Source organism: Pelophylax lessonae (genome assembly GCF_965119305.1).
Source record: "Pelophylax lessonae genome assembly, chromosome: 1".
NCBI classification, from domain to species: domain Eukaryota; kingdom Metazoa; phylum Chordata; class Amphibia; order Anura; family Ranidae; genus Pelophylax; species Pelophylax lessonae.
The window spans coordinates 814,815,137-814,840,038 of NC_138768.1; positions in this window are offsets into that span (position 1 = coordinate 814,815,137).

Genomic DNA, 24,902 nt, shown 5'->3' on the forward strand with positions numbered 1-24,902 from the left:
ATGTTTGGAAATCCCAAAAACAACTTGCCAGATCAATTTTTTTCTAGATCATTTTCACTACCTTGATACCTAGGAAGGTGGACAACAATCATATTCCTTGCATCATTTTTACTAGGGGTAAAGAGGGATGGAACTAGAGGGATGTTTGGGTAGGCTGAAGCACCCCAAAAATTATTCCAGCACCCCATTAATGTAAAGTCAGAATCCAGCAGTCCCTGACAAGTCAAGGATTGTAAATTGTCTTCAAATATTTTCAATTGCCTGGATGCAAACAATCGTACTGAGAAAAGGGGACTTGTTTCTGTCTGTGGATATATACAGAGGCTCCTGCCTGCTTTTTCTGGTGTTTTGCTTGCAGTTCCAACTACTGGTGCTCTCTCAGGGCTGCCCACATGGGAGTAAACCCTCTGCTTTAATTTTTACCTACAGGTAAGCTTATAATAAAGCTTACCTGTAGATAAAATGATTATCCCCTAAACATACACGGTTTAGGAGATATTCCAGACAGCGGCAGGCGGTGACCTCACTGATGCATGTGCTTTGAAGCAATGGCATACTCGTGCCGTTCCTTCAGAGCTGTGTGCTCGGCCAGTTATACAGCCTGAGTCCGTGAACCAAAAAGAAGAACGGGTGAAGATGGAAGCCTCTGCTGCGGTGACAGCGCACCGCTGGAGGACTTTGTTTTAAGGTAAATCTTTCATAATGTGCTAGTATGTGGTAGTATGTAGCACATTATGATATTGCCTTGCAGGGGGAATTTTATTTATTTATTCCTGGAGTTTTCCACTGCTTTCACTTAGGTAGAATGATCTAATGGGGGAGGAGCTGTAGTTGTATCTAGGCTGGAAGAGAAGAGAAAGGAGCTGCAGGACAGAGAGGGGTGGAGGAAAGCTGACTTCTGGTTACCAGACTAATGATGTATGTATTTATCTGATAGTATGATGTATGTGTGTGTGTATGTATCTGAGTGTGTTTGTTTGAGTGCATGTATGAATGTATGTATCTGAGTGTACACAGTATATCTGAGCATAAGTATATGCGTGTGCATGTATCTCAGCTTATATATGTGTGTATATATACACCTGAGTGTATATATGTATGTATTTGAATATACAGTATGTATGTGTATATGTAGGTAAATGTCTGAGTGTATATATGTATATAACTGAACATATATATACATCTAAGTGTGTGTGTGTGTGTGTGTGTGTGTATGTTGGTATGTATGAATACATATACTAAGAAAGTGCTACCTATTATCAGTTATGACCAAGGCCTTATAGGCTGAAACGCGTCAACTGATCTTATCAGCAGTTGTGTTCTGTAGGTCCTGAATAAAGATGAAGGTTTTTTTTTTAAAGGAACTACCGGTGTGCAGATCATCTTTCTACATATGTACTCAGATAAATGGCTGTGGATCAGGCACCCGGGAGCTTGTTTATTGGTGAGCTGTATGGGTAGTAGCACTGCTACTTCTGTTTGCATTTTCTACCTATTATCTTCCATTATCTATGGAAACTAAAAGAAAATATCTGATAATTCATATACCTAAAGCGATTGTAAAGTTTTGTTTTTCTTCTTCAAAAAATAACAAACATGTTATACTTACCTGCTCTGTGCAGTTGGTTTTGTACAGAGCAGCCAGGACCCTCCTCGGGTCCCTTGTTACTGCTCCTGGTCCCTCCCTCCTATTGAGTGCCCCCACAGCAAGCAGCTTACAATGGGGGAACCCGAGCGGAGCTGCAGCTCTGTGTGTCTATTCAGACATAGAGCTGCCATTTAGCCCCACCCCCTCTCTCTCCTGATTGGCTCACTGACTTTGATTGATGGCCGCGGGAGTCAATGGCGCCGCGGATGTATCTCAGCCAATCAAGAGGGAGAGTCCCAGGGCGGCCGAGGGACTTGTGGACATATCTGGACAGAGAGGGGGAACACGTAAGTATTAGGGGGGCTGGGGAGGCTGCTACACCCAGAAGGCTTTTTATCTTAATGCATAGAATGCATTAAAGAGGAAGTAAACCCTCCTCTGTAACTTGTACCTATAGGTAAGCCTATGATAAGGCTTACCTATAGGTACTGTAAATATTTCCTAAACATGTACCGTTTAGGAGATATTTACCTTACATGCAGCCAGTGACGTCACTGGCGCATGCGCTCTGAAGGAACGGCCGCTGGTGCCGTTCCTTCAGAGTCCCGTGCCGTGACCGTCGGCTCCCGCACGCGTGCACGGGAGTGACGTCACCGCGGCTCTGGCCAATCAGATGGCCGGATGCCGCAATCCCGGAAGATGGGCGACTGAACATGTCGCCCGTCATAGAGGTGAGCGGACGGCACGGCGGGGGCTCGTTCTAAGGTAAGTATTGCATAATGAGCTAGTATGCGATGCATACTAGCTCATTATGTGTTTCTCTTTCAGGGTGAAAACGAAAAAAAAAAATTTGAGTTTACAACCTCTTTAAGATAAAAAAAACCTTCCTGACATTACAACTCTTTTAATTCATAATCATACCCCTATATACATACACCTAGAAAAAATGAACACAAAATTATATATATATATATATATATATATATATATATATATATATATATATATATATATATACACACTAATGGTACACACTGATAGTTTTTATTCATTCAACCCAGTGTGTTGAATGAAAAAAAACAGACAGCTCCGGTTGGGGCCACTGTACTAACAATCCGATGTTAGTACAGTGATCTCCTCCGCTGAACTATTGTGTTCTGAAAGGAGGACGCGGGGGAACATTTAGCCATTGGTTGAAAGCGCTGATCAGGAACCAACCGGCTGCTGGTTTTCCATGTTGGGCCAGCTGACATACACACAGGCCGAATGTTGCCCGGTTTTTATTGAACCAGCCGATGTCTCCCAACATTCGGCCCATGTGTATTAGGCATTAGTCTGTTGATTACTTATTTATTTAAAATTATGGAAAAAGTAACAGAATAAGCAGGAAACACTCAAAGGTAGATGAGAACAATAAAACCTCTCAGGTACAGTTGGTAAGGAGGTCAGGGAAAACTCATTGTTGCAGTATCCAAGATGTATAAGATGCCAGATTCTGGCTCATCCCAATAGGGTCTGCCTCTAGCTAAAATATCATATTTGGGCAGACTGACTCTTTACCAAAATGTTCACCTATTCATTTTATGAGTACTCAGTAAATGCTAAATGCAGTATAGAAAGCAAATCATTACATACATCCCTGATGTTCAGTCTTCATACCATTTTTCCTATAAATAAGTCTCTGCAAATTATTATATTATATATAGAAAATAGCTTTATTATTATTTTATTAGATAAACAAGACTTTATATTTAAACGTATTACCATAATACATATATAATAAACCAGTAGAACATTATTGACACTGCCAATAAAAAAAAAAAATAATAATTATTCTTTGATACAAAACTTTTAAAAATGTAAAAATGTGGCATGCAAATGTAACTTCATATTACAGTGGGTAATATGGATATCATGTATTATAAGTCTCTAGAAAAAAGCCTGGATGAACTAACAGTTCTATCTACAGATCTTCACTGTGTCTCTTTAAGAGACTCCTCCTTAGGGCTTTTTCAAAATGGCAGCTAATTGGCTCATCTTTTTTGTGCTTTGGTAGTAGTTATATGTTTGTTGTACGACTGATTTTGCTCTGTTTTTTGCCCCTTATATGCTTGTTGTATGACTGATTTTGCTCTGTTTTTTGCCCCTGTTCTTTCTTCTTCTTCTTCGTTTGTGTTTTTTTGAAGATCGGACCTTGGGAGTAACGGGCAAACTCCCCTTTTGTGCTTGATCTCTGTGATGTTCTCCAGGAAGGAGATATCCCACATCTTCACACAGAGTCCAGATCAGATGAAAGAGAATATCGGTCTGCAGACACTCTGCCTGAACCTTCTCAACATATTTTATAAGGTGTTTCTGACAGGCTTCACCTTCTAGGGACTTAGTTGCCTCACATCTGGACAATTCATTCTGGATCACCGTGAAAATCTCCAGGTTCTTCCTCACCAGAGAGTCCATAGTGATATTTTCCAGGACTTGTACAGTCAGCGATACCCTATATAATGATAGGGCCAGTCTCTCCATCCCCTTAAGGTTACAGCTGGGATGATTCTTCAGCTGAAACACATGACGACAGTTTGGTTTGTTTCCTTCCAGTTCATATTTGTTCTGAAGCTCTTTAACATGTGGAATGGCATTAAAGAGTATTGCTTTAAGTTTAGATGGAAAGCAAAAAGTCTGTATGGGGTGTCCCGTTGCTGTGTTCTGCAGGAGAATCCAACACAGAAAAGTGGTAGCCACCATCTTGATAAAAGTGTCCATTTCTTCCACTTCTCACGTTGCGTCTTTAGTCTTTGTAGTATCTGGACTCTCTGTAGAGTTGGTCTTGGTACTGTCCAATGCCTTTTCATCTTGCACCTTTTATACTCAGGCCTGCAGCAATGAAACATCTTCATTTTCGTGATGTCCAGATTTCTATATTAGGATAAAGAAAGGCAACCGGTAACACTGGGAGCTTCTCTTCTACTTTCACTTTCCGTTCTGGACAGGTGAAGAGGTGACACAAACTGGAATGTGCTTCCCCGTCACTCATGGAAAACCCTTCCTACCTGCTATGGGTCATGTGTTCACAACACGAAGCCCTCTGTCCTACGCCAAAAAAATCTATAACGTTTACAGGTCACATAGAGAAGCTATAGTCTTTGTCACACATTCATATTCCCATATATTGCCACAGGTCATATCTCTGTATATAACATTTACTGCTTTTGTTAACAGAAATATTCCTATTTACAGTTACAGCTCCTTCTGTGCATGTCACAAGTATGGCTTCTTTTGCACAACTACAACTCCATATTGTTAGAGGTTTCTTCAACCACATGCAGCTACATTTCCAAGTTCCACCGCAACAAATCCATATTGTTACAGGTCACATCTCCTATCCATAACATTTACTGCTCTTGTAACTTCTCTGTAAATAACAGAAGTCCTCAAGGACAAAGCCCAATTCGGGTGAAACATGCCAGGAGGGCGTGGCCAATGTGCAGGGGCTGAGGTGAGTCCGGAATTATCAAATGTTCAAAAGTGTACAATTGTCACATATCCCACCTCTGCTTATAACGACAATCCTATCACAGCCACTGCTCTATATTGTTATAGTTGGCATGTAGGTGGGGTGCAGCAAGGTGTGGCGAAAATAACACACAAAGTCCAAGTGCGATATAAAGAACTTGTATTGAAGTAATACAAGGACAGTTCACAATAAACCCAGCAGGAAGACAGCCCAACCGGGAACACTCACAGGTCCCAACAGCATTTAGAGGACAGGTTTTAGGAGGGGCAGAATGCAGCCTGGCCATCTCGTGCCCAAGCAGGAAGATGTCCAGAGAAGTTGCGAACATAGTTACACAATTACATAGTTAGTCTGGTTGAAAAAAGACACAAGTCCATCTGGCTCAACCAATAAAACCCCCCCCAAAAAACAGTAATGAAAACCCAACCATACAATCCCATATACACAATTCTATACCCGCAGTTGATCCAGAGGAAGGCGAAAAAACCCCAGCAAGGCATGATCCAATTTGCTATAGCAGGGGAAAAAAAATTACTTCCTGATCCCCCGAGAGGCAATCCGATATTCCCTGGATCAACTTTACCCATAAATAATAGTACCCACTTATATTAAGTACACCCAGGAAAGAATCCAGGCCTTTTTAAAGCAATTTAGTGAGCTAGCCAGAACCACCTCTGGAGGGAGTCTATTGAACATTTTCACAGCTCTTACGGTGAAGAAACCTTTCCATATTTGGAGACTAAATCTGTTTTCCTCTAGACGTAAAGAGTGCCCCCTTGTCCTCTGCGTTGACCTTAAAGTGAACAACTCAACACCAAGTTCACTATATGGACCCCTTATGTATTTATACATGTTGATCATATCCCCCCTTAATCTCCTCTTCTCAAGAGAGAATAAATTCAGTTCCCCTAATCTTTTCTCATAGCTGAGCTCCTCCATGCCTCTTATCAGTTTGGTTGCCCTTCTCTGCACTTTCTCCAGTTCCCCGATATCCTTTTTAAGAACAGTTGCCGAAAACTGAACTGCGTATTCCAGATGAGGTCTTACTAATGATTTGTACAGGGGCAAAATTATATCTCTCTCTGGGGTCCATGCTTCTGTTAATACAAGAAAGGACTTTGCTTGCTTTGGAAACCGCAGCTTGGCATTGCATGCTATTATTTAGCTTATGATCTACCAGAACACCCAGATCCTTCTCCGCTATGGATTCCCCCAGTTCTACTCCACCTAGTATGTATGATGCATGCATATTCTTAGCCCCCCAAGTGCATAAAACTTTACATTTATCAACATTAAACTTCATTTGCCACATAGTTGCCCAATGAAACAGTGCAAGAGGTCAGCTTGTAAGTTGAAGACATCCTGTAAAGAATTGATTCCACTGCAAATCTTGTGAACCCTATGCTTTTCCTCCTTGTCTGGAACATTTCCCTGCCACTAGTTCTATCCCTAACGGATGGGGTAACTGTCCCTACCACATGGAAAAACACGCAAAGCCTGAAAGCCAGGGCCATAAATAGGCTCTGCCTGACCCAAGATGGCTGCTGGAGTTACATGGGGTGGCAGCATCTAATCAGATAGCTTGCCCAGTTACCCTGGAAACCATAGAAGAACCATGGACCCTTGGACTTTTTTCAAACTGCAAGTAGACTGCACCTGCCTACAGACATACTCCTATATCACCGCTCTTACCTTGGGTTCCTCCAGAGGGTGCTAGGGGTTCCATCGGCTTTAGCAGATTCGCCCCCCCCATTTAATTGTGCCTGCTTTGTTCCAGAGCTAGTGCAATTTGGCAAAGCAAGCAGCATGACACATAAAGGTCGCATTCTTATCACGTATGTAAGGGTTGCATTCTTCCAACTGACCTTCAAAATGAGGGGCATTTTCCCTATTAAGCCCTGATGAATTGGTTTTAAGGGCACCTTTAGGCCTGAACATTATTTTAGGATTCCTTTGGCGCAAAAAAGTTTAGAAGGGCTGCTCTGTATAATAACTTCTTCTGTTACAGAACACTACCTCAATATTGTCATAGGTCACACCTGTGCTCATGACTGCTGCACCTACCAACAGAATACTGTTATGCCTTGACACACAACTACATGTCCATACTGTGATAGTTTAACATCTCTATACATACCTACCATTTGTTCACACAGCAACACCACCATGCTTTCAAATATCACATACACTATATTGTCAAAAGTATTGGGACACCTACCTTTACACGCACATGAACTTTAATGGCATCTGAGTCTTAGTCTGTATGTTTCAATATTGAGTTGCCCCCCCCCCCCCCTTTGCAGCTATAACATCTTCAACTCTTCTGGGAAGGCTGTCCACAAGATTTATGTGTGTGTCTATTGGAATGTTTGTCCATTCTTTCAGAAGCGCTTTTGTAAGGTCAGGCACTACTGTTGGACAAGAAGGCCTGATTCACAGTTTCTGCTCTAAATTCATCCCAAAGGTGTTCTGTCAGATTGAGGTCAGTCAAGTTCCTCAACCCCAAACTCGCTCATCCATGTCTTTATAGACCTCCTTTGTGCACTGGTCCAAATCATTTGGTGGAGGGAGGATGTTGGTGTGGGGTTGTTTTACATGGTTGGGCTTGGCCCCTTAGTTCCAGTGAAGGGAACTCTTAAGGCGTCAGCATACCTAGACATTTTGGACAATTTCATGCCCCCAACTTTGTGTGAACAGTTTGGGGATGGCTCCTTCTTGTTTCAATATGACTGCGCACCAGTGCAAGCAGCAAGGTCCATAAAGTCATGGGTGAGCGAGCTTGGGGTGGAGGAACTTGACTGGCCTGCACAGAGTCCTGACCTCATTCTGATAGAACACCTTTGGGATAAATTAGAGTGGAGACTGCGAGCCAGGCCTTCCCGTCCACATCAGTGCCTGACCTCCAAAAATGCACTTCTTGAAGAATGGTCAACATTTCCATAGGCACACTCCTAAACATTGTGGACAGTCTTCTCAGAAGAGTTGAAGCTGTTATAACTGCAAAGGGTGGGCCAACTCAATATTGAACCCTTCGGACTAAGACTGGAATGCCATTAAAGTCCATGTGCGTGTAAAGGCAGGCTTCCCAATACTTTTGACACTATAGTATATCCCTGTATAATAACTAGTATCTCTTTAGGTTATGGATTTTCCATACCTTTATGTGTAACATCTATATTTACAACTATCGCTGCTAAGTGCACAGAGCACTGAAATGTTAAGGCTGAAGACAGCATTTTTTACTGAGAGAAAAGGGTATTTTAAGGCAGTTCTAAACCATGCTTTAGACTATACAGAAATAAAAGGTGTGAGGTTTCAAATGAGTTTTAATAGAACTTTCAAATTTGAGACCCCATTCAGACAGGCTCTGACACCCCTATCTCATGAATGAGCACGTTATTTGCATCTCTAAGCTCCAGGTACTGCATATACAAAGTCCATTCATATCTATTCGGAATAAGAGTCTGCAGAGACACAGCCACAGTGCCAATTTGACAGCCGTGCATGTGTGTGGGTGAGTGGCCCTAAATGTACATTGTCTGTGTTGGGGCTGATTGGGATGAGAAAACTCTGTCTGTGCAGCCGCTGCACCACAAAAGATATGAATAGGTTGCTTGTAAAGATATGAATGTAATGCCAAATACTGTATCTGTTGACTTAATATATGAAGATACTAACCTGTCCAGGGATCCAGCACTGTCCTCACCCAAGCTGATTCTTCAACTGGCTTTAGGTCCAGGTGCCTTGCGGCTTCATAGTCACCTTCCCACTGCGCATGTGCGAGCCGCCCTGTGCCTTGTGAATGGTCCCGCAGTCCTCTGGGACCTGTGTTGTGTCCCAGAAGGCTGTGGGCTAAGGGCAGGGGTGTATTTTGGTTTTGTGCTGCCTTAGGCAAGACTAAAATAGAGCACCCCCCATCGAAATTTGACGCATCCCTTCCTGCTTAAGATCCACCCCTTCCTCTGTTATTATTATTGAAGCCCTAGTTCTCCTTGCAGGCAGGCAGACTGGTGGACGACCCCCTGACCCTCCATTTATTATACACTGCCTCCCCATCACCCCATGTATTATATATACACTGACCCCCCATGTATTACAGTATATATATATATATATATATATATATACACACACATACACACTGACCCCTTTGTGTTATATATACACTGATCCCCCCATCACCCCATGTATTATATATACACAATGACCCTTAATATATTATATATACACTTACCCCCCCCCCCCCATATATTATATACAGTATACACTGACCCCCCATGTAATATGTATACACTGACCCCCATTGTATAATTTATACACTGACCCCCAATATATTATATATACACTGACCCCCCGTATTTTATATATACACTGACCCCCCCATATATTATATATACACTGACCCCTATGTAATATGTATACACTGACCTCTATGTATGCACTAACCCCCATTGTATTATATATACATTGACCCCCAAATATTATATATACACTGACCCCTATGTATGATATATACAATGACCCCCCTCCCATGTATGATATATACATTGACCTCCCATGTATTATATATTTACTGACTCCCCCATGTATTATATATACACTGATCCCCCATGAATGAAGCACAGAGCAGACAGAAAGCTCTGGCTGAATGTCGGTAATGATGATTTCCCGGTCTGTGTGAATGACAAGTGTATGTGTCCCCGTGTGACCCGTCCCCCTCCCTGGATGTGTAGTGAGGGGGCCCAGATGTGGTAGAACTACAAGTGCTGCACTCCAGATAAACTGCCTCCCTCATTTTATTCCATTCCATCCTGGCAGAAACCCCAGGTGTAAATCCTGCCATCCCCATCACTCATCAAAAATGTGGTGGGGGGGGGGGGGTGTATTCACTTTTGGGAGATACTGTATATATCTATCTATATATATATATATATATATATATATATATATATCTATATATATATATATATATATATATATATATATATCTATATATATAGATATATATAGATATATATATATCTATATATAGATATATATAGATATATATATATCTATATATATATATATATATATATATATATATATATATATATATATATATATAGATAGATATATACAGTATCTCACAAAAGTGAGTACACCCCTCAAGTTTTTGTAAATATTTTAATATATCTTTTCATGTGACAACCCTGAAGAAATTACACTTTGCTGCAATGTAAAGTAGTGAGTGTACAGCTTGTATAACAGTGTAAATTTGCTGTCCTCTCAAAATAACTCAACTCAAAAGTGAGTACACCCCTAAGTGAAAAAATCCAAATTGGGCCCAATTAGCCATTTTCCCTCCCCAGTGTCATGTGACATGTTAGTTTTACAAGGTCTCAGGTGTGAATGGGGAGCAGGTGTGTTAAATTTGGTGTTATCGCTCTCACTCTTTCATACATGTCACTGGAAGTTCAACATGGCACCTCATGGCAAAGAACTCTCTGAGGATCTCAAAAAAAAGAATTGTTGCCCTACATAAAGAAGGCCTAGGCCAGTGATGGTGAACCTTGGCACCCCAGATGTTTTGGAACTACATTTCCCTTTATGCTCAACAACAGTGCCGAGTGCATGAGCATCATGGGAATGTAGTTCCAAAACATCTGGGGTGCCAAGGTTCACCATCACTGGCCTAGGCTATAAGAAGATTGGCAAGACTCTGAAACTGAGCTGCAGCACGGTGGCCAAGACCATACAGCTGTTTACCAGGACAGGTTCCACTCAGAACAGGCCTCGCTATGGTCAACCAAAGGAGTTGAGTGCACGTGCTCAGAGTCAAATTCCAGAGGTTGTCTTTGGGAAATAGACATATGAGTGCTGCCAGCATTGCTGAAGAGGTTGAAGGGGGGGGGGGGGGGTGGCAGCCTGTCAGTGCTCAGACCATATGCTGCACACTGGTTGGTCTGCATGGCTGTCGTCCCAGAAGGAAGCCTCTTCTAAAGATGATGCACAAGAAAGCCTGCAAACAGTTTGCTGAAGACAAGCAGACTAAGGACATGGCTTACTGGAACCATGTCCTGTGGTCTGATGAGACCAAGATAAACTTATTTCGTTCAGATATTGTCAAGCGTGTGTGGCGGCAACCAGGTGAGGAGTACAAAGACAAGTGTGTCTTCCCTACAGTCAAGCATGGTGGTGGGAGGGTCATTGTCTGGGGCTGCTTGAGTGCTGCCGGCACTGGGGACTACAGTTCATTGAGGCGACCATGAATGTCAACATGTACTGTGACATACTGAAGCAGAGCATGATCCCCTTCCTTCGGAGACTGGGCCGCAGGGCAGTATTCCAACATGATAATGACCCCAAACACACCTGCAAGACGACCACTGCCTTGCTAAAGAAGCTGAGGGTAAAGGTGATGGACTGGCCAAGCATTTCTCCAGACCTAAACCCTATTGAGCCTCTGTGGGGCATCCTCAATAGAAAGGGGGAGGAGCGCAAGGTCTCTAACATCCACCAGCTCTGTTATGTTGTCATGGAGGAGTGTAAGAGGACTCCAGTGGCATCCTGTGAAGCTCTGGTGAACTTCATGTCCAAGACTAAGACAGTGCTGGAAAATAATGGTGGCCACACAAAATATTGACACTTTGGGCCCAATTTGGACATTTTCACTTAGGGGTGTACTCACTTTTGCTGCCAGCGGTTTAGACCTTAAAGCGGAGTTCCGGGCACAGAAACATTTTTTCAATGAAAATACCCCCGGGACAGTCAGGGCTAGTACATTCCACAATGGCTAGCCTCTGATCTGTCCCGGTTCGCACTTACCTGCAAGAAGAAATACTCACTTATAAAAATTTCTTCTACAGCGTTGCCATCTCTGTTGTGGGCAGCTGAAGCCAGCCCGATCCTCTTCCGCGTCTTCTTCTCCCAGAATGCGCCTTCACTGGCCGCTCTCGTCACTTCCGGGGCGGCACCGCATTCCTACACAGCTTCTGGGCATGCCCAGAAGCTGTTTAGCAGGGAATGCGGTGTCGCACCGGAAGTGACGAGCGGGGCCGGTGCCGTCGCATTGATTCCTGGGAGCGATGACGTTCAGCTCCCAGGAATCATTGCAAACCGGAAGAGACGGCGCGGGCCGAGGCTGCAGAGGGAGGAAGTGGAAAATAGGTGAGTATTTCTTTCTACAATTACAAGGTAAGTAAAAAAAAATAATAATCCTAACCAATTCCTTTTCAGGTGAAGCAAAGCAAGCGGATGGCCACAAAATCGATTAGGTCGATTTTTTGCCCGGAACTCCGCTTTAATGGCTGTGTGTTGAGTTATTTTGAGGGGACAGAAAATGTACACTGTTATACAAGCTGTACACTCACTACTTTACATTGTAGCAAAGTGTCATTTCTTCAGTGTTGTCACATGAAAAGATATGATAAAATATTTACAAAAATGTGAGGAGTGTACTCACTTTTGTGAGATACTGTATATATTGTGAGGGATTAGCTCGGTGGTAGGCGTGGATGACCCCTTTGGGGGTGCGTTTTCACAGAGAGATAGCCGAGCAGTGGTTGCAAACAACACTTATTTATTCATGCAATTTACTTCACACAATTGCAAGCTCCAAAAACAGCATAATTCAAAATAAACATAAATAAAATAAATCCTTGCCACTGTGGGCGGCTACCTTCTCACACACTGGAACCTATCTAATGAAGTCTGTCCCCAACCTACTGTTGGGCAGACTTTGGCTGGTCATACAGCAGACTCTCAATAGTCCACGTTTTATCTCTCCAGCACAGCACATGTTCATTTAAGCTGTCCCTTTGTTTTTCTCTTTGCTTGGCAAACATTCCTTTATTTCTTCCACATAGAAATAGTTTGTTTATTTACCTTGAGAAGTCTTCACAACTGGTTACCCTCCTTAGCGCACATCACTTCAGGGGGTCTTCTCCCATGCTCACCAGCTTGTCGGGAGGCACTCATCTGACTGTCCTCCTTCTCCCAGCCCACACGGCGACAGGAGGCAGCAATCCATTAGACTTCCTTTGGACAAATTATAGAGGCCTTCATTTCCTCATTCTGAACAGCTGAAGGCCTTTCAACTTCCTTAGGGCTCTTTCACACGGGCGTTCCTTTTTTTTGCCCGATCAGGTCCTTTTTTTTTTTTTTTCTAACGGACACGGATGACACTTGTGTCATCCGGTCCGTATGTCCGTTTTTCATCCCATCCGTTTGCGGATGAAAAACTGACATAATGCATGTCTATGTAAATACGGATGTCTGCGGATGACACCACTGACATCCGTTTTTGCTTCCGTTCCGTTTTTTGAAAGGAAGAAAAAAATAGGGTTCTCCTCCGTTCAAAAAAAACTGAACTGAACTGAACTGACAAAAAAACGGATGTTAGAGGATGATCATCCGATGACATCCGTATTTACATAGAGATACATTATGTCCGTTTTTCATCCGCAAACGGATGGGATGAAAAACGGACATACGGAACGCCCGTGTGAAAGAGCCCTTAGACAGTTCTGGCTACCTCTGCAGCCGACACCCTATAGTAATTGGTGATTTGTCTAACCCAGGTGGAAGTGTAGCTCCTGTCTGACTACATTCACAGATTTACCTGACTTCCTGTCACATACCCCCCCCCCCCCCCTCTTGTTTCAACCCTAGGGTTGGGACACAGATTTCCAGACACGCATGTGTCAGGCACTTCTCTTGACTCACTGATAAGCCTCCTAGTATCCTTAAGCTTCCGGATGAAACTGTTTCTGTCATCTTCATTGACAGATTTCTCATAAATGTCACACAGTTTGTCTCTCATCTCATATACACATTCCCCAACTGCATTTTTAGCATCATTTCACTTCTTCTCAAGTTTCTCTTACATACAAGTTTGTCCTATCCGCCATGGAGGACCGTGATCCATAGGCAACTCAATTGTGCTATTCTTAATGTCTTCACCAGTCTTGAGTCGCCTTTCTCTGCAATCAACAAATGATGTCCATAAAACTTTGAGAACCTCTGCTTCACTTAGCTTTGTTCCAAGTAATATCTGTACTTTTTCTGGTGGACCCGTTTTGTCTTTATCCACGCTGACTGTTCCTACTACTGTTTCCTTTAAGGTTTGAAGGACCCCTAGAGAGTCCGCATGTATTCCCAAGAACCCTCTCAATCTGGACAGGGACTCTTGACGTCCCTCTGTGACTTGAATTGCCTCTCCATACAGCTGTACACAATCATTGACTCTTTGTTGTAAAAGTGAATGATCTTCCTTCTTGAGCTTGGCTTGCTCTAAGATGCTGTGCAGAGGATTTTTCATTTGCGACACCAGGCTGTCACCCATTTCTTCAGAGTGACCCTTGTTCCTCTTTCCAGAGACATCAATATCATTCACCAAACATTTTATATTCGGAGGCAGATCTGAAGCATTTGCACTCATCAACTTTTCGCCCTCCTGAGCGAGTCGCAGTAAAGGCCTACTATTTGATTTGATATCCAGTTTATATTTCTTGCCAAACTCTTCACAGAAGTAGCCAACCAGAACATCATCAACTTTCCTTCCACCAAAATAGGGGTCAAAGGCAACAACACAGTTGAACCCAGCGATCTGGGTGGTATCCATTATAGACCTCCTCTCTGCATCAGTGAAGAAGCATGGAACTGCAACACATTCTTTTACAGGTTTCTTCAATGCACTTTCTGCTGAACTATTTGACCGCTCAAGGTCACCTAGTTCCTTTTCTCTATCTGAATTCCACATGGAATGCGTCTCAAGATCACGATCAAACTTCTGCCACCTGTCTTTCACCAGTTCCATTTTGGAAATATTCCCTGAAAGGCACTTGAAATTCATTTGCTTCACGGTTTCACCAACAACCTTAGTATTCTCCACAAGGTGGGGTTTGCTTTTTTCTCCCAGATTTATATCACTTGCTTTAGTTTTCTCCACTAGGTTTTCAGCCTGAACTGAGAAATCATCACATTTCTTACACCGCTCCTTTGTTTGCTGAAGTTCTAATGATACATTTTCCAATGCTTGAAGTTTTTGAAGGAACGGTTTACTCCAAAGGGGTGATTCAAGCCACATGTCATCACATTTCTGAGGCTCACTCAGGACAGACCCCAAAACACTGATCCTTTTAAAAACTGCATCAGGCACATTATCCCCTCTTTGGGACAGATCCTCTGTTGCCTGTAATTCCCGTTCCTGCAACGGAATCTTCATCTCTTCTACTTGCTGTTCTAAGGCTCGCTTAGACTCTTCTAGCTCCTGAACGCTTTTCACAACATCATCCTTGGAGCTGACCAAATCTTCCATTTCTGTACACAGCTGTTTGTTAACTCTTTCTAGTTCAACCTTACACTCTAGAGCCTCCTCTAAGGAGCGAGCCAAGAACAGGGCTTTGCTCTCGTTATCACGCGCCTCCGTTTTTGCACGGTCGCGTTCTACTGCAAATTTTGCAGACACAATCTTCTCCTCACCAAGCATCTGATCAAACTTCTTTTGCTTCTTCTCCAGGTTGGACACAATCTGATTCTGGTGATCCATATTCACACTCAGTTCATCCAATTCCTGCTGAAGTCTTGTCTTGGTCTTCTCAAGCTTGTCATAAGCAGCTGTTTTTTTCTCATAACGTTGATTAGCAACTTCAAGGTCTTTCTGCAGTTTCTTTCACAACTTCAACACTCTCTAATGAACAAATGCTTTCTTCCATGCGTTTTTTCATAACCGCTATCTGAGCTTGCAATGTTGCGACTTGCTCTGATAGGAGGAGGAAGCAAAGAAAAACCTCTTTAAATTGTTCCAGGAAGCCATTTTTCTCATCTACCATTTGTTCGAGCTTTGTGCTAAAACTCAGCCTTTGACACCTCTCTTCCTGTAAGAGTTCCTGCGTGTCTTGCAGCTGCGATTCCAAGATAGAAAAATCCTTGGCAATTTTTCTAGATTTGCTGTCTGCTTGAGAAAGCTGATTTGTAACATTGTCCAGCTCAACCTGCAGTCGGTTTGCCTTCTCTGACAGCTTAGCACACAATCGGTCACTTTCTGACATCTTGACTTGCGATTCCAGAAGCTGTGCCTCTACTTTTTCCCTCTTATGTTCACAATCTCCTTTTCCCTGCATAAGAGCCTTCACCTCATTGGCTAGTTTCTGGGAATGAGACTAATTCTGCCACACAGGCTTCTTTCTCCTTTAACTGCTGCTGGAAACGTTGGGCTTCACCTTTCCAACTTTCAGTCTGCACGTAATTCATCTACCACATTGCTCAAAGTGGTGAGCTCATACACAGTACTCAGTAATTTAGCCTCTCTTTCACTTTTCTCCTTGTCGCTGAGAGACAATGTCGTTTTCAGAGCGACATTCTGTTCCTGCGACTCCTGCAGGTCTATTTTGGTAGCTTCCAAAGACTGAGGACTTTTTTTCAGCTGATTACGCAACTCCAACATATCAGCCATACTTTGCTCCTGCAAAGTCTTAACTTCAATTTCCTTTTCCATAAGGATGGTATCTTTCTCCATTATAGTCTCTCTGCGTTTGTGCAATTCGGAAAAAAGAAGAGCAGTGGATTCTTCCCACTGGAACACCTGAGCCTGCAATTTTCTATGCTCCATCCTAAGCAACTCCAGGGCTTGTTCCTTTTCTTCCATTTTCCGTTTCAAGGCATCCAGCTCAGCCCTGCACACATACTCGGTTTCCTCCAAACCGATGGCCTCCATTTGCTGCTGGCGTCTCTGTTCCAAGCCTACAATGGCCTCTCGGTGAGCTGCCATGCTCTCTTGGTGAGCCTGTTGTTGAGCTGCAATGCTCTCTTGGTGAGCCTGTTGTTGAGCTGCAATGCTCTCTTGGTGAGCCTGTTGTTGAGCTGCAAAGCTCCGCTGAAAATCCGCATTTTCCTGCTGTTGAGCTGCATTTGCCTGCTGTTGGGCTGCATTCGATATAATCAGTTGTTTCAACATCTCCTCCATTTTGGGCTTACTTTCCATCTGAGAACACTGTGTCTCCATAACCGTTTCATTTACACCAGCGTTGCTAGGGACAACAACCTTTCTCTTTAGCAGATTCTCTTCAGGCATGGATGGGGCTGGTTCAGACGGTAGCATCCCCTCCATCCATAGAATCCGGTCTCTCATTTCATCTATCTTTGCATTTTTCAGGCGTTTCGATCGCCCCATCTTCAATAACTGCACAAACAAATTTTTCACAGTCCAGCAAAAAATTTTCAGACCACTGTCCCTTTAACACATGTAGTTTTTCTCTCTCTTGCAAGATCTCTTTTCCTGCCCACACAGTTTGTGCAGTCCCTTGCACCAGACACAACAAAGTTCATCAAAAATTTTGAGACCGCTGTCTCTTTAAAACACGTTTTTTTTTCTTTCAGGATCTTCTCTCCTGCACACATAGATTGTGCAATCTCATGCACCAGACAAAGTTCATCAAATATATGCACTTATTTGCAGGGATCTCTGCTTCTGCCCACTGCATACCTCCACCATATGTGAGGGATTAGCTCGGTGGTAGGTGTGGATGACCCCTTTGGGGGGTGCGTTTTCACAGAGAGATAGCCGAGCAGTGGTTGCAAACAACACTTATTTATTCATGCAATTTACTTCACACAATTGCAAGCTCCAAAAACAGCATAATTCAAAATAAACATAAATAAAATAAATCCTTGCCACTGTGGGCGGCTACCTTCTCACACACTGGAACCTATCTAATGAAGTCTGTCCCCAACCTACTGTTGGGCAGACTTTGGCTGGTCATACAGCAGACTCTCAATAGTCCATGTTTTATCTCTCCAGCACAGCACATGTTCATTTAAGCTGTCCCTTTGTTTTTCTCTTTGCTTGGCAAACATTCCTTTATTTCTTCCACATAGAAATAGTTTGTTTATTTACCTTGAGAAGTCTTCACAACTGGTTACCCTCCTCAGCGCACATCACTTCAGGGGGTCTTCTCCCATGCTCACCAGCTTGTCGGGAGGCACTCATCTGACTGTCCTCCTTCTCCCAGCCCACACGGCAACAGGAGGCAGCAATCCATTAGACTTCCTTTGGACAAATTATAGAGGCCTTCATTTTCTCATTCTGAACAGCTGAAGGCCTTTCAACTTCCTTAGACAGTTCTGGCTACCTCTGCAGCCGACACCCTATAGTAATTGGTGATTTGTCTAACCCAGGTGGAAGTGTAGCTCCTGTCTGTGACTACATTCACAGATTTACCTGACTTCCTGTCACAATATATATCTATATCTATATCTATATATATATCGGTGGGTTGAATTTATTGCCCCCCCCCCCCCCGACAACCCTGTCACCCTAGTCCATGTCCTCAGCCGGCAATGCAGAAATCTTCCCAAATTTGTACATAGCAGCTTATCTAAAAATAATATGCAAATATTTTGGAATCCAGCAGATACCACTGGAGGGCAGCAGAGAACAATGAATTAGTAATTTGCTGGAGCCTTAGAAATTAGTAGTGAATCCATGCTGTAAAAGTATACTTGGGGGATTTTGCTAAGCATTGCCTTGCATTCAACAGCAAATGATTTTTATTTTATACTGTATTTACTGTACATTTGCTGACACATTCATTTTTTTTAAATATACTCAAAAACGTCTGTATTTTTTTTTTTTCATGTAAAATACTAGTTTGCTTTTCCTGCTCTCCTGTGGACCTAGTTGGGTTCTGTGGATGCCAGATTTTAGTGTGGGATAAATTATCTGGCTGCAGATTACCAAATTTAACCACTTAAGCCCTGGAGGATTTGGCTGCTAAAAGAGGGGGTATTTTGCGATTCGGCACTGCGTGAATTTAACGGGCAATTGCGCGGTCGTGCGACGCTGTACCTAAACCAATTTGACGTACTTTTTTTCCCACAAACAGAACTTTCTTTTGGTGGTATTTGATCACCTGTGCGATTTTTTGATCACGCGCTATAAACAAAAAAAGAGCGTCAATTTTGCAAAAATAACAATATTTTTCACATTTTTTTATATGAAATTCCCCAAAAAAAAAAGTAAAAATCAAAATTTTTTAACATTTTCGGCCAATTTGTTTTATGCTACATATGTTTGGTAAAAAAAATCGCAAAAAGCGTATTTTGATTGGTTTGCGCAAAAGTTATCGCGTTTACTAACAAAGGGAAAGATTTTTGTAATTTTTGTTGTTTTTTTTTAACGCGTAATGGCGGCAATCTGCGATTTTTTTTGCGGTACTGCGACATTGGGGCAAACAGATCGGACCCTTGGCTGACATTTTTGACACTTTGGGGTTACCAGTGACATTTCTACAGTAATCAGTGCTATATATATATGCACTGTTACTGTAAAATTACACTGGCAGTGAAGGGGTTAACTTTATTTGAGAGGGAGGGGCTGTGTGTGTCCCTAGGGGCGTGATTCTAACTGTGATTGGCTGTGGCTTGAGCTGTAGGAACAATGATCAACGGTCCTACATAGTAGAACCGAATGATCAGTATTTCTACACAGGGGAGAATGACAGGCAGCTTGTTTACACAAGCTGCCTGCCTTTCTCCCTCTCCCCCGCCAAACAATTCCATTTTAAATTAAAAAATAATTAAACAGTAAAGTTAGCCCAATTTCTGTAATGTGAAAGATAATTTTATGCGGAGTAAATAGATACCCAACATGTCATGCTTCAAAATTGCGAACGCTCACGGAATGGCGACAAACTCTGGTACTTAAAAATCCACATAGGCGACATTTAAAAAATTTCATTAGGTTACCAGCTTAGAGTTACAGAGGAGGTCTAGGGCTCAAATTATTGCTCTCGCTCTAACAATCGCGGCGATACCTCACATGTGTGGTTTGAACACCATTTACATATGTGGGCGGGACTTGCGTATGCGTTCGCTTCTGCGTGCGAGCTAACACGGACTTTAATTTTTTTAATTTTTTTCCCCTATTTATTTTATTTATTATTTTTGATTTTTACACAGTTTAAAAAAAAATGTGATCATTTTTATTCCTATTACAAGGAATGTAAACATTCCTTGTAATAGAAATAGCCATGGCAGGACCTCTTTATTGTGAGATCTGGGGTCAAAAAGTCCTCAGATCTCACAAGTACACTAAAAAAGAAAGAAAAATGGTTTAAAAAAAATCGGCTCTTTAAGCCGGTTGCTGGGCAACAATGTTTGACGTCGCTTCGGTCCTCCAAGACCATAGAGTCGAGTGAGGGCCATCTTGTCCTCACTCGACTTCCTGTCTAAGAGGATCCGGGCCCGGATCGATTTCCCCGCTGCCGGCTGGACGCGGCGGGAGGGGGGAAATCTCTTCCGCTTCCGCCGCACCTTAAGGGTGATCCCACGGCGAATCTGCCGCTGGGACCACCCTTACCTGAAAGCCGACCGCCTGCCGTTTAAAAAAATACCAGGGTTATGGCAGCTATCTGCTGCCATAACCCCGGTATTTAGCTTTAAACGGCCGACGTAAATAGTCGTTGGGCGGTCGGTAAGTGGTTAAGGGAACCAAATTTAAAACTATGACAGTTCTATTTTCTCACACCGTTTGCCAACATCTGGAATTGGTAGGTAGAAAAATTAAAAGTGGCATGCATATCAAGATTAGTAGGCAATTTAAATTTTATTTTACATTTATAAATTCATGCATTATTCATTTTTTTTCTTTTTAGTATCAGACAATTACAATAATTAACTAAGGCACACTGCCATCTACAGGCTGTAGTAGCCTCTGCAAACTAAAACCAGTTTTCTTAAATGAAGTCTTCAGCTTTCATTTGATGATCAATATTTCACATAGTAATCATATGATCTAGAACCACTCTGACTGGTTTCTGTTCATTGGTGGAGATTTAAACTGCCAGTGACACTTTGCACTGCTGCGAACTGTCAAAGAATGGGGGTACATACAAATTGAGGGTTGGAAGGGGATTGTTCATGGACATACCATCATGTTTGTCACCAGAGACTGCTCAATATTACTAGAGAAACTCTAATATTGGAAAGACTTCTATGCTGGGGGGTCTGTCATGTTACAGACAATTTGCTTTGTTACAGCCATCCCACAAACCAGTGCTGGGAACACCAGGGTCAACCAGTGCCCAGGGCAAAGATGGTAAACTGCGCCCCCCCCCCAAATACACAAATCTTTCCCACCTCCGTATACACTGAGCTCCCCCCACCTCCTAGCCCCTTAATACACAGATCTTCCCCCACCTCCTAGCACTTCCCAATACACAGATCCCCCCCACCTCATAGCCCCCACTACACAGAGCTCTGGCATCCTCCCATGTCTGCCCAGTACACAGAGCTCCCCCCCTACCGCAGCCACCTAGTACACAGAGCTTCCCCCTCCCCCTGTGGCCACCCATACACATAGCTCCCCCCTCCTCCCGCAGCCACCTAGTACACAGTGCTTCCCCCTCCTTCAATGGCCGCCCAGTTCACAGAGCATCCCCCTCTTTCCCCAGCTGTCCAGTACACAGAGCTTTCCCCTCTTTCCGCAGCTGCGCAGTCCCCTCCTTCCGCGGCTGCACAGTACACAGAGCTTCTCCCTCCTTTTGTGGCCGCCAAGTACACAGAGCTTCCCCCTCCTTGCGCAGTCACCCAGTACACAGTGCGTCCCCCTCCTTCCACAGTCACCCAGTACACAGAGCTTCCCCCTCTTCCTGTGGCAGCCAAGTACAAAGAGCGTCCCCGTCCTTCTGCAGTCACCCAGTACATAGAGCTTCCTCCTCTTTCCGCAGTCACCCAGTACACAGAGCTCCCCCCTCCTCCCGTGGCCGCATAGTACACAGAGCTTCCCCCTCCTGCCGTGGCCGCCCATACACATAGTTCCCCCATCATTCCACGGCCACCCAGTACACAGCCCTTCCCCCTACTCCCATGGCCGCCCAGTACACAGAGCCTCCCCCTCTTTCCGCAGCTGCCCAATACACAGATCTCTCCCCACCTCCAACCCCCGACTACACAGGGCTCTGGCCTCCTCCCATGGCTGCCCAGTACACAGAGCTCCCCCCCTCCTGCAGCCACCTAGTATACAGAGATTCCCCCTGTGACTGCCCATACACATAGCTCCCCCCTCCTCCCGCAGCCACCTAGTACACCGGGCTTCCCCCTCCTCCAATGGCCACCCAGTACACAGAACTTCCCCCTCTTTCTGCAGCTGCCCAGAACACAGAGAACCCCCCCTCTTTCCCCAGCTGTCCAGTACTCAGAGCTTTCCCCTCTTTCCGCAGCTGCGCAGTCCACAGAGCTTTCCCCTCCTTTCGCGGCTGCATATTACACAGAGCTTCTCCCTCCTTCTGTGGCCGCCAAGTACACAGAGCTTCCCCCCTCCTTGCGCAGTCACCCAGTACACAGTGCGTTCCTTGCCTTTCACAGTCACCCAGTACACAGAGCTTCCCCCTCTTCCTGTGGCCACCCAGTACACAGAGCGTCCCCGTCCTTCCGCAGTCACCCAGTACATAGAGCTTCCCCCTCTTTCCGCAGTCACCCAGTGCACAGAGCTCTCCCCCTCCTCCCGCGGCCGCCTAGTACACAGAGCTTCCCCCTCCTGCTGTGGCCACCCATACACATGAAAAGTCAAAAAAATGGTGCTCAAATCAATAAGTAGAAGCAGCACTAGAGAAATATGTAAATGAAGTGAAAGTGGATAGTAATGCGCTTCAATTGGAAACCAACAATATTAATGTGTAAAACAATCAAATCTTGTAGGTGCAAAAATAGTGCACAAAATTGGAGGACTTCAGAATCATGTGTAAACAAAATACAGTTTATCAATTAAAGTCCATAATCAAACGTGTGCAAATAATATGTTGAGTGGTGAGTCCACATTTAAATGGTGACTGTGTTCAAATTCCAACGTGGTGAATGGCCTCTTACCATGTGTTAGACAAAACAGAGCCTCCAGATAAACTTGACAATGTGATAATAAAATAACGCCCGGTGATGAAGATGTACTCTTACCAGAGATGATGGAGGTGAAAACGTCAAGCAAAGTATGTAGATGATCCCGTGTTAGCAGGACTGAAGAGGTGGAGCACTCTCCTTGAGGATCCTCCAGATTACATCCACCCACAGCATCCAGAAAAAAACTTGGTGCGGCTCAAAATGAAATGGCCCAAAGATGCATTCCCAAAAGAAAGAAAGGGACTAATAGTGCATTATCCTTTAAAACCAAATTTAATAAAGGCAAATACACTTACAGCAATCCAAGTTAAAAAGATGCAACAAGCTGAAGAACGTCACGGCCATCTGCAGAACGGTATCGTGACAAAATGACAGCACGACCAGCTCCTTCCGACGCGTTTCCACACAAGGGGTGGAACTGGGACTGGAGCATAAAGGCGTGCTGTCATCCTCCATGTTTAAATAGCCGCATGTAATGTGCAAATCTTGTCCAGCTGCGGCGTTCCGGAAGTCTGATGACATCACTTCCGGTTTCATGAACCGGATGTACTCATTCCACTTCCGGTTTAGCGATCCAGGATATCAACACTGACTTTAACCCAGGAAGGGAAACGTCAGCAAATTGTTGGAGAACACCCCTAGTGTCTGCAAGATGTTAAATATGCAAACCTCTAGGGTGCAAAAATGTTCAGCCACACTTGCCACATCAAGAATATCCAGGTGTAAAAAAAGGGGGCAAACTTCAATTATGAATATGCTTATTATCAAAAGAATTGCCAAATATATACATTTAAAGGGCTGAACGTGGCTTCCTGTACCATGACACAGAAGTGCTCGTACTCCTCCATGAACCGGAAGTGCTCCATTACTTCCTGTGCAAGTGCTCAAACTGCTTCCGGTTTAGCGATCAAAGCTGTCAGCAGGAAAAATTACATGAGCAGGATATTAGGAAACCTCAAATGCCCACAAGATATTGAAATAAAAAAGCATTTATGACTGGAAATACCCAGTCACATCAGTCCCATTATAGCGATCTGGTGCAAAGGGGATATATATACGTATGTGGAACAAATGTCACACAAATAAAAAAATTATATGTAGATAGCCAGACCGGAAGTGGACATATTGTATCAGGCATGTATACATTTAAAAAAAATATTAAACATATGTATAAATTATACATATAAAGTGTATCATATTAAAAATGCACATAAAAACATATTATATAAAATATATAAAACATATATAAGGATATGCTAAAATATTAAAATATTTAAAATGAGAAAATGTGTAAATAGGAAAAGATGAAGAAATAGTAAAGGGATTAGAGGAAAGAGGTCTGTTTAACCCTCTAAAACAGAATTCACTGATTATTAATGTGGGCATTTACTGTATATCCCATTCAACATTCATACCATGAGGCTGGTAGCATTTCAGTTTGTGGATCCAAAAGGTTTCTCTTCTTGAAATGCTACGCTTCATGTCACTACCTCTCCAATGGGGGGAATAGCTCTCAATGGCAATAACCTCAAATTGGGAATAGTTTCTCTTATGACATCTGCCATACACATAGCCCCCCCCCTCTTTCCACGGCCACCCAGTACACAGCGCTTCCCCCTCTTACCATGGCCGCACAGTACACAGAGCTTCCTCTTCTTTCCGCAGCTGCCCAGTACACAGAGCTCCCCCCTCTTTCCGCAGGCTGCCCAGTACACAGAGCTCCCCCCTCTTTCCGCAGGCTGCCCAGTACACAGAGCTTCCTCCTCTTTCCACAGCTGCCCAGTACACAGAGCTTCCCCCTCTTCCTGTGGCAGCCCAGTACACAGAGCTTCCCCCTCCTCCTGTGGCCACCAAGTACACAAAGCATCCCCCTCCTTCCACAGTCACCCAGTACTCAGAGCTTCCCCCTCCTTCCACAGTCACCCACTA